This window comes from Leopardus geoffroyi, chromosome A2 (genome assembly GCF_018350155.1).
Source record: "Leopardus geoffroyi isolate Oge1 chromosome A2, O.geoffroyi_Oge1_pat1.0, whole genome shotgun sequence".
Taxonomy (NCBI): Eukaryota; Metazoa; Chordata; class Mammalia; order Carnivora; family Felidae; genus Leopardus; species Leopardus geoffroyi.
The window spans coordinates 99,415,210-99,435,783 of NC_059331.1; the positions used below are offsets into that span (position 1 = coordinate 99,415,210).

Genomic DNA, 20,574 nt, shown 5'->3' on the forward strand with positions numbered 1-20,574 from the left:
TTACATTTAAAAATACCTTCATACCTGCATTTAGACTTGTATTTGACCAAAACCTGGGTGCCATAGCTTACCCAAGTTGACACATAAAATTAACCATCATACCTGAATTTCACTTCAGAGCGATCCAGGAAATCAATGTCTTTAATAACTCCTGGAGTCCTACTAATTCCATATCACTTTGGGCTAATAAGCAAATATACCTAGAGAGATCAACCTTGAAATTATTAGACTTTAAGTGAGTGGGAGCTTTCCTAAGACATGTGAAAAAGCAATAATTTGAGGACATGGAGAATGTCTCCATGACATTGAATTTATGAAAAAAAAAAAAAGGTACTAACACGTATTGAGAATCTACTCTTTATATCTTTACGTTCACTGTCATAAAGCCCTGTTACTCTCCTGATGAGAACCCGCAGCTCAGAGAAGTCATGAAACTAGGGCAGGTATCTGTGAATAGCAAAACCAATTTTGAAATCAGGTCTTTTTTACCACAAAGCACATGTATTGCCTCCTGCCGCATTAGTAGGGGATTCAGCCAGGTAACATCTCTAGCTATGTGTCATGGGGGACGGGTGAATAGAGAAGAAATGGATCAGAGCTGCTTTCACCTTCTTATCTGATACTGCAATCACCTGGACCTCTAAGAACTAGTGATGTCTGCATTCCACCAACAGAGATTCTGATTTCATTAGTCTGAGGTCCAGCCTGGGCATTTTTAAAAGCTGCCAGCTCATTTGAATATGCAGTAATATGAATATGCAGGGACTACCAGGATGTAGAGGAGATATGAAGAAAGGGGATGATAAGGTGGCAAAACTAGTTGGCTGTTGTATTTGGAAGTGTGGGACTTTTCTTCTTGCCCCACACGTCCCTTTTCCTCTTTGACCCAAACTAGAGCTCTGTGTCTTGACTTTATTTTTCTGACACTGATCTCCTACTTGACTCAAACTGAGAAATTTCCTAACCAATTCCCCTGCCCCTGCCCCTTCCCACTTACCCAGCCTCGCCCCAGAGACCCACACTCTTTTCCTCAACTCACTCATTGCTGGGATCTGCCTCTGTGGTGAATGATCAGAAGACCCAGAGTTGTTTTTCCAGGAATGGGCTCAAGACCCCCTTGAATATGACATAGAGAGAATGTGAATTGGAGACTACCGTTTATTTTGGGATAGTGAGACACCTTGCTAAGTGGATATCCTTGAAAGTAGGATAAAAGCCAGGTAATACCAGTAGCTACCAAAAGAAAACCTAAGTGCTATAATATTGAGTATGCCTGAGCTAGTGGGAGACCAAACCAGGGGTAACTTGGCAGCCAGGGAAATCATAGATGAGTTAGCGGATGACTATTGTGGGGGATGGGGAATAATAAGGGCAGTTTGGTTACCATGCACTGAACTCAAATAATTTACGTTTTTTGTGCTTCTCCCTTTATCATCTCATTGATCCTTACAACAGGGAAGGAGCCAAGATGTTACTTCTTTGTTGTACTTGAAGGGTTCTGCAGCTCATGAGCAGTAGAACCAATACTGGAACCAAGGCCCATTCTACCAGCTATATCATGCCATCAGCTAGGCCATGCTCCACAGTGATGGGGCCAGGTGGGGCTTGAGAGCAAAGGCTGTGTAGTTCATACAAGATGTATTTTCGGCAGCCTGCCATTTTATAAGAGATCAGTGAGACATGGCCCTTACCATAGCTCTCCTTACCATCTTCTCAACATAAAGGAGAATTTGGAGAGCCTACAGAATTAAAATACATAGGATAAAAACCAAAACCCCAACTCACTGACCTATCACTTTTCTTCTACATCCTTTCTGATCTTTGGTAAAATTTACTTACTACAACTGGTCCCTTCTAGACACTATCTCGCTGAAATCAGGTAGTCTGAATGTGCTTCCTCATTCATCTGTGATGTTCCAGTAATTTCAAAGTTAGAGAGTTTGCTTAGTAGGAAGAAGGAGTGTAGATAGGAAGAAGCAATGAGTGCCTTTTGATGACTATATTGTTATCATTTTTAAATATTGCGTTAGTTATCCATTTCTTGCTGATCTTTGTTGATTCTTCATAATCTCCAGAACACTATAATTGCAAACAAATCCAATAGCTCCGAAAAGCATTATTTCAGGCCCTAGAAAGCAAATGCAGAAAACACAGACATCAGCTCAGTGTTCTTTTGCAAAGACTGACAGGCTTTTATCCTAATCATAAAAAGATTGCAGTATGAAGATTCGTTTCTCCCTGTTAAGAAAAGCAAGGCCAAATACCTTTTACTTCCATGGGCAGTTTCATGTCTTTGCTAAACTGAATTTTTAGTGTGGGCTCTGGTCCTGCATTTTCTATTTTCATTTCTGTAAGAGCTGTGTCCATACTTGGAAAACATTGGTGGACTGTGCATAGAAATCAGCCAGTCAGCCCACCACACAGTCTGGCAGTGCTCCTGACATCTTCTGTAGTGGCTTGCACACACTGTCATTAGATTATGCATTCTGACCACCCTGCATTGCTTACCCTGGTGTGGTCTTTCTCTTTTAAATGGAATGAATAGAATCAGGAATATAGATCTTAGAATTATCTGCATTGAGGTAAGTGGAAAAGCTATATTTAGAGGCTTGGCTTGGTCAGAGGTTTTTATTTTTACTTTTATTTTTTCCTGATTTGGTTTCTTTGTTCTTAGCAGTCTCTTTGTAAAGATTATTTGACAATGGCCTGAAACTGACAATGACCCGAAACCCTCCTCATTTCAGAGGGAAAGCAGAACCGGGAAGTGGAGTGATCCCAACTCATTTCATTGGTGCCAGTGTTTAAAATCCTCACTTAACTTTCTTCTTATGTGTGGCTTTGCTTCTCCTTAAGATTCTGTAAAGGGTACAGATGAGATTGCAATTCATGGCTTTTGGCCTTCCAGTGTTTGGTTCTGGGTGAGGTTCCTGCTGACCATGAAAAGAGCTGCCCTCATGAAGAGTGATGATAACACAGGAGGGAATGTAGACTGGTGGTCAGCAGAGGGACGGAAAGTCAGGACTTGCAGCCCTGGTCCTAGCTGACCACACTGCTGAGTCACCTGGGGGAGTCGTCGAGGCCATGTTGTCACCTTGTGGAAAAGAGGCTTCCTGCCATCTCAATGGAATTGTGAGGTTTATTGCAATGAACTTGATTTCTTCTCCCTTCAGTTTTTGTCCCTTCCCCAGCCCAGCTTGTGGTCCATAATCCAAGTCAACAAAACAGCTATAGACACAAAGACATAAATTAATTTAAATGCATCTTCCAAGGAGTATTATGACCAGAGAATTGTTAGAATCTCGCTCAGGGATTTTTATTTTACTTAAAGGAAGGGTAACTTTCATATGGCCTGGCTGATAAAAAAAAAAAAAAAAAAAAAGGAAAGAGAAGGTATTTTCTAAGCTTTTCTCTGGAATATAGCAAGGAGAGGTTACTTAGTAGAAGTAAAAAAGAGGAGGGGATTATGAAAATTAATAACAGGAAACTTCACTAAAATATTCAGGAGGTTTTGACAGGGGGAGGTCTCATGCATGCCCTATGGCTCATAGTCAATTGCAGACCCAAGAGGAAGAGATGGACTTGACCTTGCACAAGGATGCTGCTCTACTACTCCAGCCAGGGGAGGAAGCACTTTCCTCATCCCCCGCACGGGCAACAGTCAATGAAAAGCCACCACACTTTGAGGTCCCAGGTTACTCCAGTGGATTTTAGTTCACAACAGCCTTCCCAACTTACCCCTTTTCTCCTCAAAAAGCATGCCTCTCCTTTGTTCTCCCACTTGCCTATGGCTTTGCTACACCTTGTTTGTCTTGGATTGCAAGTCTGTTTTTTTCCTGAATAAACCCATGTTTTGCTGGTAAAATAACTGGCAGTTTTTACCTTTAAGGGTAACAGGATGAAGGAAAAGAAAGTTCTCTGACAAGTAGGACTCTATATTCAAAATGAGTTCCCGGGGTGACAAAATCAAAGTATATAATAGGTGCTTAGTCATTAGAGAACAAAGTGGACAAAGAACATGCTAACTAATGTAATTAAAACCCAGTTTTCATTGTGATGATGGAGGTACTGCAGGCTGGAGAAGCCCGGAAGAGGACACCTCAACCATTGCTGTGTAGATTGTGATACACTTTTTGAAGTACACAGTTATGGAAAATTGAAGAATGCATATGGTGTAAATGTAAAATTAAGCTCTTACAAAAAAGATACAAGTTATGTAGACGGGACAAGAGGAACAGCAGCACAGCAGCTGTTTTGTGCCTTTAGAAAAAAGCCTAAGGGAGTTTACATGTACGTGCTGAAATGAAACACGGACATTCGGAAATACTTCTTTTATACCAATTGAGTATGACTGGTCTGATGATTGAGGCTTGAGCTAGACACTGATCCTTATTAAATCAAACAGCAGGGGCTTCTTTTTCTCTTTTGGCCCAGGAAGCTGGAAGCAGGGAAAATGCCTTGCCAGCTCTCACTCTTTATCTGCCCTCTTTCTGGAATCTTCTCCCCCCAAAATAGCACAAGCAGAATTGACCATTGGAATCCATCTAGGGAAATTAGAATTATCAGCAGGATTATAGCAAAAGGATTGTATCGTAGATGATCCATTATCTGAAAATAGCAATGAAGGAGGCTGTACACCTTATGAGGGACCAAGTGAGCAATTTGATACAGAGAATGCCATGAGAATACACCTTTGAACAGATCATTTCTTAAGTGTTTCCTTTGTCTTGCCATCTCATATTGCAAGTGATCACGCTGCAGTGTAATATTATGATGAAACCTGAGACTAACTAGGGTCTGCTCTGCCCCATTCATGTGCATATATTACTGAAGGCACAGAACCCCAACACTGAAGATTATTCAGTCCCTGAATGCCCTTCTTTCCTTTCCCATGCCCTGGACTAATACTGTCTGAACTGGGCTTTCTCCAGGTGTGCCTCATCAGAGAATTGCCCCAGGAATTACTGATGCTGTGCAATGAGAGCCAGACGGCAATATGAGCAAGCTTTCTAGCCTGCCCCTCCCTTTGTCCTCACCACTCTGCCACCCAGCCATTCACTGAGGTCAGGGTAGCCTCGGTCTAAGGGGAACGGGTGTTCTCGGGGAATGAATTCTATTTACCTCTGAAGATTATTGTCGGGATAAAAGAGATTCTATAGGGGTATTAATCTGCTGGGGCTGCCATAAAAAATGCCATAGACTGAGTAGCTTAAACAACAGAAAATAATTTTCCCATCATTCTGGAGACTGGTAGGCCCAAGATCAAGGTGCCAGCTATTTTGGTGTCTGGTGAGGATTCTCTTCCTGGTTTATAGACACCTGCCTTCTGGATATATCCTCACTTGGCAGAGAGAGGGAGAAAGAAAGCAAGCTCTTCTGGTGCCTAATAGCATCATGAGGACTCATCCTCATGACCTTATCTAAAGCCAGTTACCTCAAAAGCCCCATCTCCCATTAAAAACACATTGAGGGGTAGGACTTCAACATATGTTTGTGAAGGAATCTGGACATTGTGAGAGCTTGGAGTTGAGGCTGCTGGCTGGCCGAAGAACTCACAAGTGTTGGTAGTGTGTTACATGGAGGGCAAGTCTTTTGCTAACACCACAAGGCTCTCTGGCCCAATGAGTGGAGTTTGATAGTAATTCTTTCTACAAGTAAAAAAAATGTGGGTGATACAATTTGGTTTATTGTAGTAGGTGAACATTTCTTTACATATGGTTGTTTCAGTATCATTGCATGATGGTCACGTGGGAAGAAGCTTAAACCTTGGCATTCTTATTTTTCTTGCTTGAATATATTCCTAAAGAATTTCACCTAACTTAGATTCATTCATTCACTCATTCACTTATTCACTCATTCAACAGATATTTATGGAGTACCCACCATGACCAGGTCCTCACAGCAGTTTGCTGGAGCTGGGAAGAAGCCGCCTCCCTCCCCAAGAGCTATTCACTTTTTCCCAGTCCCCACCATGCCCTATTTCCCATCACTCAGCCAGTTCCCCTCACATTGGTCATATCCCCGGTCAGATCCCTGTGTGTGCTTTTTGTATGATCTGCCAGGTGAAGACGGAATCTGAGACAATTCCAAAATTCTCTTATCTCAATCATTTAAATGTTCATTTCATAACATGATGATGATGAGATACTTACTGGGTCCTAGGAGACAGGTAAACACTATATAAGGCCATACAGCCTGGGATTGTAATTTGGGTCCCACCACCTAGAAGCTCTGTGACCATGGGCAAGTCATACACGACAGTAAAATAAATGAATATATATAAAGCACTTAGTGGCAGGCACAGAGTATGTGCTTGCTCAGTGTCAGCTACAGTGATGTAACATGCAGGAATGAAATTCCAAATATGTAGTAATCTGTATGGCACCATCCAGATAGCACGGATGTGGCCCTGCTTTGTATTAGGTGTTGCATCTGTAGTTGTTGAATGGGGGAGACGGTGACTTAGAGGTGCAGGAGGAAGGGACCAGGGTGACTGGGAAGCAGGGGAGCACTGGGAGAACATGAGGAAGGCATCTTACCAACAAGCACAAAATGATCTTGAAATTTTGATAACAGGTAATGCTGTACTGGTGTGCACGGCTTCAATATCATCCCTGCTACTCTGCTTCCACCATGTGCTAGGTACAGATGTATTTGCTTCTTTGGCTTAATTACTCATACTGACTGCCTCAGGCACAGGCTTCATAAAGGAACCCCCTGGTCTCTACATAGCTCATATGGCTTCACTGAAGTCTATATAGACTAGCTGGCCATTTGCCATACTGAACCCACTCTGGAGACCCTGAAGCAAGAGTAAGGAAGATGGGATTGACAAATGTTCTACTTTCCTCCAAGACCAAATTAGCATGCCTGTTAAGAGCTGTCCCTCCTAAAGACATATGACCCAGGGCCCCCCTATATGGGGCTTTCATTCTCTGGAATATCAGACTGTGCTTTTCCTTTATCCTTCAGCATTTTAATATAGACAGAAGCAGGTTTGAAAGAATATCAGGATGGGAATGCAAGCTGGTGCAGCCACTCTGCGAAACAATATTGAGGTTCTTCAAAAAACTAAAAATAAAACTACCCTACAACCCAGCAATTGCCTACTAGGCATTTATCCACAGGATACAGGCATGCTATTTCGAAGGGACCTAAGCACCCCAATGTTTATAGCAGCACTATCAACAATAGCTAAAGTATGGAAAGAGCCCAAATGTCCATCAATGGATGAATGGATAAAAAAGATGTGGTATATATATATATATATATATATATATATATATATACACACACACACACACACACGTATATACATATATATGTACACATATATATACATATATACATATATATATGTGTATATATATATACACACACACACACACACACACACACACACACACACACACAATGGAGCATTACTCGGAAATGAAAAAGGATGAAATCTTGCCATTTGCAACTATGTAGATGGAACTAGAGGGTGTTATGCTAAGTGAAATTAGTCAGTCAAAGACAAAAATCCTATGACTTCACTCATATTAGGGCTTTAAGAGACAAAAAAAAGATGACTATAAGGGAAGGGAAACAAAAATAATATAAAAACAAGGAGGGGGACAAAACAGAAGAGACTCATAAATGTGGAGAACAAACTGAGGGTTCCTGGAGGGGTTGTGGGAGGGGAGATGGGCTAAAAGGGTAAGGGGCACTAAGGAATCTACTCCTGAAATCATTATTGTACTATATGCTAACTAATTTGGATGTAGATTAAAAAAAAATAAAAAAATAAAACAAGTTAAAAAAAAAAAGAATATCAGGAATTCTTTAAAAAAAAAAAAAAAGGAGTCTCAGAAGGAACCCTCTCCCTCAAAGTTGTAGCTATGGAGGATGTCATTTAGGGAAAGGAAACAGTGAACAACAGAAAGGTGGGCTGTAGTATTGCCCCAGGCCACATTAGCACCCACTGAGAGTGTTCTAGGTGCTACCACCTCTGAGAGGACTGCTAGTGCATTGCTTTGGCATCTTTATCTCATAAGCACAGATCCATTTCTGGAATCCAGGCCATTGTATTTCTTAAAAATAGACCTTTTTTTCCCCTCTACAAACTTGACCAAAACCTTTTGATTTATGTGTATCTTTAAGTTGCCTAATATTTTTGGATGAAAGAGGTTGTTTGAACATGCCACGTCATTATAACTTACAGAGATGTACATATTCCCCATTAGTCACATTATTATTTTAATTGATTTCAGACAATGACTCTCAACAAAAGGCTATCCATTCCCTTTTTTTTGTGATTAATTCTTGAAATTACCTGAAAGCATTATTATTGAAGAGAATCCGTGGAAGTAGAATCATCATCCTTACTTCCGGGAGAAGTTTTCTAACCTTTGTTGTAATAAGTAGTCTACACTTTGCTTTTACCATGCTTGTATTTGATTTCTAATTTTTAAAGAAAATGGGCATTATTAGCCAAAGAAATAAATAAGGTGTTGCTTTTCTTAGGCAAAATATTTAGCTTAGTCAATTTTCAGTTTTAATCTCCTTATAAATGTGTTGAGTTCATATCTTACATGCCCACAAATCATTGTTGCCATAATAATTTTATATCTACACTTTTTTTGTTGTGGTTTCTAAAACTGATATGTTTTCTTCTAATGAGTTGTTTAGAAAGTATTCCCAGCACCTACATCCAGTAAGGTGGGCTATTTAAAAGTCCTTCTCCACTTCTTTTTTTTTTTTTAATTTTATTTATTTATTTTTTAATTTACATCCAAATTAGTTAGCATATAGTGCAACAATGATTTCAGGAGTAGATTCCTTAGTCCTTCTCCATTTCTTAATAACTTGGTCTGACATTATGTTGAGTAGATGAAATAAAATTTATTCCTTATATGCAATAAAAACCTTTGTTTCTTTAAATAAGTTTAAAAAAGTAAAATAAGTTTATTGTAAATATCGTCTTCTGAAAAAAGAAAGGGACAGAAGCAAAAACTGTACACAAGTGCCCACACTCATATAAATACACACGCACACACCCAAGACTCTAAAATCCTAGTCAAAAGCTATATTTCATAAAAGAGAATTATAGTAATGTTGATGGTTTGCCAAAACCTCAAGCAGTGACAAAATCCACAGAGTGTCCTGAAAAGGATGCCTTTGCAAAACCATGCCTCTCCAGATGGTTTAGATTACAGATGTTTAAAAACACATGGCAGCATTAGTTTGGTTTAGAATTCATAGTTAATTCAGTAGATAAAATAATGCAAATTTGAAACTCTAGCCTGTGTATCAGAAAAATCATCAAATCTTATGATTGCTCTTAGGGGAGGTTGGTATGTGATGTGTTGATTTTTAAATGATCTAATTGAAATAATAAAATTAAGGAAGAAGGGGTAAAAAAAAAAAGGACTGAAAATACAAGAGTATAAGTAGAAACTTTCTTCCCTGCAGAAAGAATATTTATTCCTTTGAGCTGTCATATCCAATCAATTTGTATGGGATTCGACGGCCAATTGTCATTTCCTGAGATAAACTATGTAAAAAGGTTGTGTTACAGAGACAGCATGAAAAAAAATAGAAAAAATAACTCCAGAGCATGAAGCAAAGAGAAGTCAAAATGTCCCCCAAAGTGCTGCCAAGATCTCCTCACCTTGCTAAGGATAGTTGATAAGCAGCTTACACGCAAGTTTTCCCTTTGGCTTAGTCAGCTTTTCCCCCTGCACATGTTTCGTAAACAGAGTGCTCGTGTCAACATTTTAGTAAATTATTTTGCCTTATATGTGGTTTTTAATCTCAGTGGGAGCTGTGTGTGGACACTGATGTCACACACTGTGTTCTTCCACACGAGATGTATAACAGTTACCCTGGGGCCCCGAAAGGCTCCATCACTAAAAGCCTGGCTCCCACTGTCCCTTCCCTTGTGTTTAAAATCAAAGTATCCCACCTTCTGATCCCACAGTGAGGCAACCAGCAAGCAGGTCCTAGAAAAAAATTTTTGTTTGAGAACAGTATTAATTTAGTGATGTGTATTATCGTGTGTCCTACCTGCCACACAAATAAAAGTATTCAACTGTGCTAAAATTGCCGCTAGAAGATTGTGCGTGCAAGAGCTCAAAGCCTTTCAGAAAATACGAGACAAAGATTCTGCAAAAAAAGAATCAGAAGTTTTCCCACAACAGTTGATGGGATTCAAAGGACTTGACTCTCAAAGGTGGCACAGTATTTTTTCCCCTAGAAAGAAACACATTTTGAGTGTTTTCTAAGTATAAAAACTAGAATTGTGGCTTTTCAATGTCTGGAAAGAGTCCACAGTCAAAGCAAATGTGCTCTGTTAGCAGCAAAGTACAAGCACGCACGCACGTGCATAAGTGCACGCGCGCGCGCACACACACACACACACACACACAGAAATGTAGGCGAGAGAGGACAGACCCTGTGCACATACTTCGTGAGCATTCATGGAGATTTCCATCATAAATTTAATTGAATTCTGTTTGAGCAGCAGAGACATTGCATTGGCCAATGTTAACTACTGACCCATAGTTCTGCATCCATACCCATTTAATATTTGTAACCAGAGATTATATTTTTGTTGCATCTTCTAATCATTTTTAAATGGAAATCCATAGCTAAGTCAAATTACCATTTTTAAATAGTTTAACCATGTTGTAATCTAAGGGGTGTAGGAAGGGATTTTTTTGCTTTCCCTTTTGCTTTTCGTGTGTACATTGTTTCTCATATATGGGTTAACCCTCTTTCCATGAGACCTATTAATATGCAGAATTGTAGAATCTCAGAGTTTGAAGGAAACTTCGTGATTTTCTGGGCCAACCACCTATTTGATGCCTGAATTCTCTCTAATTCTTCTCGATTCTGTCTTCCCCTGCCAAGTCGTCATCTTGCCTGGCTTGAGCATTGCTCATGCTCCTGTCCCAGAGCAAACCATCCCAACTCTGGCCAGTGCTGCAGAGTTTTCCAGTGTGCTTGCAGCAGAATGGCATTTTGTCTTAAAGGATTATGGATCACGGACAGAGGCAACATGACCTTGGAATGTCAAGGGGAACAATCCCTCAAGCAAGGCAGCTGATTTGGGTTTCTGCAAGAGTGGGGATGAACCCATAAATACATTATTCTCCCTCCCACCCCCTTCTTCATGTATCTCACCATCTTTGTCCTCAGCTGGCTTTCTTTGACATCACTTCATTGAAGGTGTAACGACGTGGTATCAACCTATGGCCATTAAAATTGATGAGACTTCACTTTGGGGGAAGGTGACCAGTGGATGGAAAGTTCTACCTGTGCTCTACCTTCTCTCCTCCCCTGACCTCCCAAGCCACACTTTTGATCATACTGTCTACCTGCTTCATGGCATCTTCTTTAATGTGTTTGCTCAAATTATGAGGACTTGCTAAATTTTGGAACTGGGTTTCGTTGGATTTTCCTGTCTCTATATTGAAGCTGCTGAGACAGGCTTAACACAAACCTCCTGCCTTTAGAACATTATAATATGTTCTCCCCTTTGTGAGGGGGACATCTGAGCCAAGTTCTTTAAAACATCACAGATTCAGACAACATGGAGAAAGAAGGCCAGTTCTCAATCAGATATGGCTCACTAAAGGAGACCTTGATAAATAAATGAATTTTTTTTTGAAAAGCAAATAATCACATCCTCTAAACTATTTTTTGTATATATAGGAATTTTCATATATCAGGTTCTCTGCTGATTTGGGGCATTTTTACAGAAATACGAAAATATATGCACACCAAGACTGTGTGATAACCTGAACTAGTAATCAAATGTCAGAGGCCTGACTGCTTTAACGAAGAGTTAGGAAGGTTTTGTTGTCTATATGCTATACTTTGTAAGTGGACTTTTATGAAATGCTTGAGGGACTCAGAAATCATTTGTTCCCCAACACTATTCATTTAGTTAGAAAGTACTATTTTTCAGTGTAAAGGGAAGCCAGTTATCCTTTATTCTTCTGTGGTAATTTCACAGCTTGTTAAGCAGTTCTTGTTTCCTAAGAATAATATCAAAACAAATGGGAGAGAGGGGTCTTGAGCTTCTCATACCTGTATTATTTCAACACCACACTAAAAATATTTCCCTCAAAACCCACATGGATTTCTTATGTTCATATCAGGGATGCTTATCCTGAGAGATCCAAGACTGTTGAATCTTGTCTATCAGTAGAGTGCATTCAAATCATAAGTATCTTAATTACTGCTCTCCACCTCAAAACTCCTCTAAAGCAAGGAAGGATATATGTGAACAAATACATAATATATCGCTATTCTGCATAGTTCCTACTGAAACCTTTTAATGAGCCTAAGTATGACTGGTTCCTATCAACAATATTTGGGCACATAATTCTTGGACAGCAGAGAACTACTTGATATGATACACTGGGAAGAATGAAAGTGCTGACATAAGGCAAGGCTTTCATTTTTACCTACAGAATACAGTTTGCCATACTGTTAGGTTGATGGAAGGTCAGCGCAAAGAGAAGCACTCTAAGCATCCGTACAACCTATTTTTCGAAAGTCTAATGGATTTTTGTTTCCTAGTTCACATATAACAAAGTAAGAAAGACGATGCCTTGGAAAACAGGCAATATCAGTTAAAGCAAAGTTTAGTATAAATGCCAGGACTGAACATTAGAATTTTTATGTGCCCAAAGCCTGATTCCTTGGAACCTGAATTTCTCTCTATCTCTGGCTCTGAGCCCAAGGGGCCACGATCCATTTCACTACTTCAGCCCATTCAGTGACCACCTGTGTTCCAACAGTGAAGTCAGACCAAGAGGAAAGGAGGGTCGCTGGGCTGCCCAGATCCATATTCACTCAAGCCGCTGTATTTATTATTCCACTAGGGAATGCTCTGCCCTTGAAGGCTGATCCGATGAGGGTGGGATCACAGGCAGCAGGTATGCCATGAACAACAAACCCATATTCTTAACATATGTTTAATTTGAGAAACTCTCCTCCTTTAAAATACCTCTTGATTTTAATCCACATCCTGATTTGCCCACTCTTGTTACCGTTTTCTGCTGCCTGTTCTGAATTAATCCTTTGAGGTGGTCATTCCCCGGAAAGAAACAAGGAAAATGAGAAGAGAGATGTAAAGTTGGGAATGTGAATGAAAGAGAATGGGAGAAAGCCGAGGGAAGGGGATCATTAAGTAAGTCTGTTTTCGTGAGCTAGGTTTCCTTTGAGCCGTGTGAGACAGAAGAGGCAGAAGAAGAGAAATACAAGGAAGAGGCCCTCAAAAGGTTACCCATTAATATCCCTGCTGAAGAATGGAGATCATTTTTGCAGTGGAGCTCAATTTACAGAGATTAGTTTGTTTCTTCATCGTCCTTCATCTCAAAGAATTGATATAATCTAAAAGTGGTTAAAATTAGTAAAATAGTTTCCATAGTAGAAAATTAAATGATTTTACTGTCAACGTCAGTGTTTAAACTGAGATCATTTGAATTATATTTTATATAGTGATCACGTCACTGGGATGTCTAAACATTCTTTGTAAAAGCAATAATCCCTGATTCTGATTTTTCATCCACAGAAAACTGATTGAAGATAAGAAATATTAGCCACCAGTTGCTTTTATTTGTAAAACCTACAGAGGAGGCTGCTTTACTTGACGAATTCTGAATTAAAATACATTCTCCCCATGGAACTGTTAATCCTCTAGGAGACTTTCTACGAGTTTCTTAGCTATATTTTCAGCTCAGAGGATTATAAAACTGCTTCAAATACTTGATTTGGAATATATTTAAAAGGGAAATAGCAACATCTTATGCTATTAAATATATTAGCAACATCTTATGCTATTAAATATATTATAAAATAGAAAAATATTATATTGCTTGATGTCACCGAATTCATTTTCCCTCTATGTATTAGTCCATCTATCTGTCAAATCCTGGCTTTCCTAAGCCACACCAGACTGATTTAATGAGGTCTTGTTAACAGCATAAACCATACATCTATAGTTCTCACCCCATCTGCAACTTAAGCTCTCTGGGCTCTTCAAATCCTCCCTCTTGTTTTCTGGGCCTTCCCAGCGGGAGTCACAAGTATGTTCACGAATAAGGTCTCAAGGATGGCCTATGATGCTAAAGGCAGCTTGCTGGACCTCCAGCATCCAAGCCCCACCACTTTCCCCGATGCTCCCACCCCATCAGACACCAAGGGCTTGCCGTCACACACCTCCGGAGCGAGCTTCACAGCCATGTGCTGGCTTTCATTGCTGTGGAGCCATTGTTGCTGATCGTGTTCCAGAGCCCTGAACAGCCCAGCAGCTTCCAGAACAAGCCAGTCAGGGTGTGGTCCACAAACAGGGAGGCAGAGATTCTCTCCCCTAAGTGTGTAGTCTTTATGTCAAGGAGGCCTTAATAATACATGGCTCCAAAGTTCATAATACAAAGTACATAATACATAATACAGAATACAAAAAAAATACAGTTTTTATATTTTACCAGTAGCACCCTAATGCTATTAGAGTTCCGGCAGGCCCACCCCATGTGCCTGCTCTTCATGGTTATCCAAATTGCGAACACTGCTTAGGCCCAAACTGGACTCCCTGGCTAAGTTAATTTCAGGGTTGAAATGCAGTGATCTTTACTTCAACATCAGAATGGACTGCATTTTATCCAGAACAATTGAACAGACCTTTATTGTGCCTAGCACCCTGCTTAGGTGCCACGGCCACAATGATGAATATGGTCTATACCCTGCCTGTGAGGAATTTATCCCTGTTCTCTTAGGTCAAAAACAAGAATGAGCGATCTGCAGTAGATTGCAAGCTATAAAACTGAAATAATTAGTGCATATTTTACCCAGAACATCCCCCACTGTGGGGGTCATCTGACTTAAGACTTAGTGTGAAAAGGTGAAAGTGGTGTGGAGATAGGGATGGTTAGGTTAGTTTGTGGAAACAGCCTTTGGAAGCCTGAGCTAGCTTGCATTAGGAGGGGGGCGACCTCACATGAAGAATACCTACCTCCTACCTCAAGATCCTGCAAATGGTTTGGGGATGGGTGGTGAACCATAGGTATGCCTAAGGCTGGTTCCTATTAGACAGGGAAAACTAGAAACCTCGCCTTCCCTCATCCTTGCTGTGGAATGAAACCAATAAAGTCAGTTACTATTTAGACAAGTGAGTGAATGCTGTCCGTTTGGGAGAGAATGTTCCTGGGGAGGAACTGACCAGTAGAGGCCACTGAAGGGCTTTTGGGGACAGGGGGAGAACACCACTAGACAGTAGTACAAGTAATGCAAGAATCAATGGCAACTCTGTTAACATCATTAAGTTAAGTCTACCTAAATCAAAAGCATAAGGAAAACCTTACCTTTGCATATATATTTTTGTCATTCTGCAAATAAAACATGTAGTTCAAAATCTGGCACAACGACTGTCTACACAGACTGACTTCTATAGCAGAAAAATACCTAAGAGAAGTTTGTATTGCCAGATGCTTGGCATCATGTAGTCAAAACATTTGAATGTGTTTTAAAATAGTCTTCCAGATGTGTGACAGCTTGTAGCTAGCTATACCCTAGTCTACAGTTTGGAAAGGGGGGTGAAAAACTCAGGTATTTATTCAAATTATACAGGACAATGAAACTCTCATTGCCTTCTTAGCCTCATTGCCTTAAAAAGTTGTAGGGTTTTTGGGGTTTTTTGGTTTGTTTTGCCTTTTGACAAAGTTCTTCACCTCTACATTTGAGCTGGCCAATATAGACATAGATGGAACTTTCCACAGTACCTCGTATTTGCCATGTGAAAGACATTATCACCACCAAGTTACAGCATTTTCTGACTCCAGGAGTAGTTATTTAGAAATTAAACTTTATTTTGTGTTTATTTTCCCTGCCTCTTGATGTTAATTCCGGATCAGTTTCTTTACATTTTAAGGCTCATGATCAAGAATATGGAATTAAATAAGGAAAAAAAAATACGTATTAGAGGTTTATTTACCTTTGAACTAGATTTTCCCATAGAAATTCACATTCCTTAGTGAGAGCCTATGTGCTGTGTCAGACCCACCGCAGGAAGCTTATATGTGCAAACAGTAGGTTTTAAATATTTGGTGATCTACTAGAACTGCAGGAAAAATTATTCTGGAGAATTTACACCTTATAAGTCTCGCACAATTATTTCCTCTAGGCCACAGAGAGATATATTATTTGTACTTAAGATAACCAGTAAGTAAATCTGTGGACTTTGTCACTGATGTAATGTGGTGTGGTTGGTTGCCAGATTTAAAAGAAGAGAATGCCTGGGGTATTGAATGCTGAAGTGTTGTTGCGTGTCAATCAAGTTTTCATTACTTATCCCTTATTGTCGTTATCTTAAGTGTAGTGTTAAATTAATTTACAATTATTCCCAGTTACTCTTTGATACCAGTTATATATGCTGCCTTGATAGAATAGGCATTAAACAAATACATTAGGTTGTCATCCCTTTCTGAATGTTACAGTTAAGTCAAAGATAAGACAGGATTCCTGTAATTGCTTTGACTGAGAAGTGGTAGAAATTTGCCCTAAGTGACACAAACTAACCTGCATAAAATATCAGTTGCTTCAAAATAATTGAAAATTTCAAAATGAAAATAGGTAATTGTCCACCACTAAGGTTCCTATGGGTTGCCTGCCAAAATCATCCTGAAACTTTACCTGTGTTGGTGGGAGGAGGATTGGGTGGCAGTTGGAGGTAGTTTGCTGTCATATATATTTTTTTAATGCCAAGAGAAAAACCTGAAAGAGTTTCGACAGAAGGTGTATGGGTCTTGATCGACATGGTGGTTAGTAGCATCTCTAGTGGGAGAGCAGTTCAGGGACTATGGCCTCGATTTGAAGCATTTATTTTGGAGGGGAAGGTACATGACTTGGAGGTTGTTAATAACAGAACGAAGCTTGGGTTTTCACTGGTAGGATTGCAATATGATGCGTGTATCTTTACTTCTGCCTGAAGATTCCCCCCTCTCTTCTTTGTTGGTTGATCTGTTTGCAATGGTAATTGGAGAAAAGAGTTGAGTATGAGATGGGATGCAAGGGAAGTAGAAGGGGGTTTTACATCTCTATTCTGGCTCCGTTTTCGTCTCTATGTGACAGTGAGCAATTCACTCAACTTGGTCAGGAAAATCTGTCACAACAGATTATATTCTGTCTACCAGATGAAAGAGAGTAAAATAGAACCAGTATGCATTTTTAAAGCCTAAACAAGGTCAGGTGAGCATGAGCCTGAATGAGTATGAAGGTTGTAGATTTGAGCGGGATCAGAAGTGTACATGCACACGTGACCATGACTTTGGTTAGTGATGGGTGATGGGAATTGGCTAACTTTACAAATAACTCAAAGTATTTACCCTACCGTTTTTGCAAAATATTTACAAGTTGATCAAATACTTATTGAACACTGTGGTAGGCAGAAAGAATAATGGCCACCCAAAGATGTCTACCTCCTAATACCAGGAACCTGTGAATATGTCCCCTCATGTGGCAGTTATGTATATGTGATTGAATTAAAGATCTTAAGAAAAGATCATTCCAGGTTATCTGGGTGGGCCCAATGTGATTTTAAGGGTGGGTCCTTATAAGTGAAAGAGGGAGTCAGGAGAGCCAGGCTTAGAAGGAAGTGTGATGATGGAAGCAGAATCAAAATGATGTGATAGAAGAAAGACTCAACCAGCCATTGCTGCTTTGAAGATGGAGGATGGCTGTGAGCCAAGAAATGGGGCCGGCCTGTAGACTCTGGAAAGAAGGCAAGGAAACTGATTCTCCCCTAGAGCCTCCAGCAAGGAATGCAGCCCTGCTCTCCCCTCAGTTTTTGTCCTCCTAGCCTCCAGAAGCATAGGGTAATAAGCTTGTATTGTTTGAAGCCACTCAGTGTGTGGAAGTGTTACAGCAGCAATAGGAAATGAATACAAGTACCTACTAGTTCTCAGGAACCGTCTCAGGCACAAAGCTCAACACAGAAAAGAAAAGTATACCTCTTGCCCTTGTGAGGCTTACAAGTCCAATATGCCCAGTATTTTGCCCATGAGGACGTTAAGCCTGATAGAATTAACAGGATTTTCACACAGAAAATTGGTCTTGATCACCAGCCCATGGATCTCTACACATCCGTAGTCTATGAATAGGAGGGGTAAAAAAATCCCATCCTGGTCCTCCTGCACAAATTTCACGTGCCACCCTAAAGACTGCTGTCTTCCAACCAACACAGGAAACAGCTTAATGCCAATCTCCTCGTTTTTATTTATGATAGATCATCTATAGATCTTAGGATGGATCATCTGTAGAATAACAGTCCTGCTTTTGCATTCTGAAGAGCTGGAGCTACCTAAAGCCATTAAATGAAAAGGCCTTTTCCCTAGGACAGTGGTTCTTAACCTAAATGAAGAAAGTACATCCTAAAGGAGTTAAGTCACGTGAGCAAAGTCACACAGCTGTACCACAAGCCCCTGCTAGAATTTGAGTTTCCTGACCCTCTTTTCAGCCTCTGCCCATTTTTCCTACAGACACTACAGTGTCTGGATCCAGCTGGCTTTTTCAAAATCTGAAGTAGGAATGGAGGCCATTTCACTAACCTACTTCCGAGCACACAGTGTGGATTACAAAAGGAAATTAACATGTAAAGAAACCTTTTGGAAACTAAAGAAGCCATGTTAGTTCTCTTGCTATATTATTTGGCTGGTCTCACAGTTGGTGTCATTTTCAAGTGTGGGGCTTGATTTAATAGAGACAGCCAACAATTGTGGATCTAATCAAATGGAGCTCGAAGCACATAACTTTTCAGTGTGAGGGAGCTATAAGAAACATTTGCAAGTTTCAGAGTGGTCTGACAGGAATAAGGCAAAAAGTATTCAAATGGAGTTGGAAAATCAGGCTGAGAGATCTTGTTTTTCAGTTCTGTTATAGTCACTTTGTGAAGTATTGCAGACAATTCATTATAATTTATCACACTGATACTCTTAGATTGGATGAAACCCAAACACAACTGAGTTAGATGCATATTAAATTACCTCTTACTTAAAAGGAGGGTGGTCTCACCAAGGCAGGATGGAGTTCATTAGCAGGCTGAGAAGTTTTTCTTAACTCTTCATCATCTGGTTTCATATTGTTTCTGGTTCCCCAGGAACACTGGACACCTTTCTTTTTTCAACACTTGAGAAATAATGCTGGGCACTTTGTGAATCTCGTAGCAAACTGTAGCAACCAGTTCCAAAAATAAAATGCTCATCATCACAAGTCTATAAACAAAATTCAGATTACTATGAAAAACTGCTGCTATTCTTTACATAAAATCATTTTTTTTTAGGGAAAAGGAAAAGAAATATTGTCTGTGTGTATTTTTATTTAGATATGCACAAAGTAACGTATTCCACTCCATTATCATAACTGACTGGCATGTATATTGGATTTACTCTGACACATGTGTTTAGGAATTACCATCACATTCCTTTCTTCCAGCTGACCAGCACTATCACCCATATCATCCAATGAAGGACATGGTTCAGACAGGATTCTGTTGACAGACAGCCTTTCATATGGCTCTACACTCTTTTCCCAAAACTGGAAGCTTCAAACTCCATGTGAATGGCCTTTAATTTGTACATTCTGAGTTTTGTGAGGTAGGGTTTTCCCCTGGGAGACAAAAAAAGGACAGAGAAAAATCTCAAAAGTGCTATAAATTTAGCCATTTGATCCCAAAGGATTTTTTATTCATACATTTTTGTTTGTCACTGAATTTGTTTCTCTATTTTGTCACTCTCTTAAAAACCAGCTCCAGATTGGGGCACCTGGGTGGCTCAGTCAGTTAGGCATCTGACTTTGGCTCAGGTCATGATCTCGTGGTTTGTGGGTTCGAGCCTTACATTGGGCTCTGTGATAACAGCTCAGAGCCTGGAGCCTGCTTCAGATTCTGTGTCTCCCTCTCTCTACCCCTCCCCTGCTCATGCTGTGTCTCTCTCTGTGTCTCAAAAATAAATAAACATTAAAAAAAATTTTTTAATAAAAAATAAAAACCAGCTCAGGCTGAACACTGGGGAATTTGATACCTATTTATCCTCTGGTCTTCTTTTTTTTTTTTTTTTTTTTTTTAAATTTTCTTTTTTTCCAACGTTTATTTATTTTTGGGACAGAGAGAGACAGAGCATGAACGGGGGAGGGGCAGAGAGAGAGGGAGACACAGAATCGGAAACAGGCTCCAGGCTCTGAGCCATCAGCCCAGAGCCTGATGCGGGGCTCGAACTCACGGACCGCGAGATCGTGACCTGGCTGAAGTCGGACACTTAATCGACTGCGCCACCGAGGCGCCCCTCCTCTGGTCTTCTAAGTACACCTACATGTTATGTTGAGAGGGGATTTCTTTCTGCTTGGAGATGAGCAACCAGGACAGATTTCTAACCCTTTCCACACTCTAGTCTCTCTCGTTCTTTGGGTCTCTTGTTAAACATCAAAGAATCTTCAGTGGGAAAAACATTGGTGTGGAAATTGGGGGCTGGGTGGGCCTCAGGATTGGGTGACAATCACAAAAGTCAGTTCACCCTTGTCTCTTGCATCCGTCTT

General features: G+C 40.2%; 1 protein-coding gene and 1 non-coding gene across 6 annotated transcripts in view; both read left to right on the top strand.

The window, feature by feature from the left end:
* Positions 1-20,574, top strand: part of DYNC1I1 (dynein cytoplasmic 1 intermediate chain 1) — a 315,653-nt gene that overhangs the window by 210,601 nt on the left and 84,478 nt on the right. The gene's annotated exons all lie outside the window — the stretch shown is intronic.
* Positions 5,500-5,653, top strand: LOC123607778. The gene has a single exon (XR_006716917.1). It is a non-coding gene; the product is annotated as a small nucleolar RNA SNORA62/SNORA6 family (small nucleolar RNA).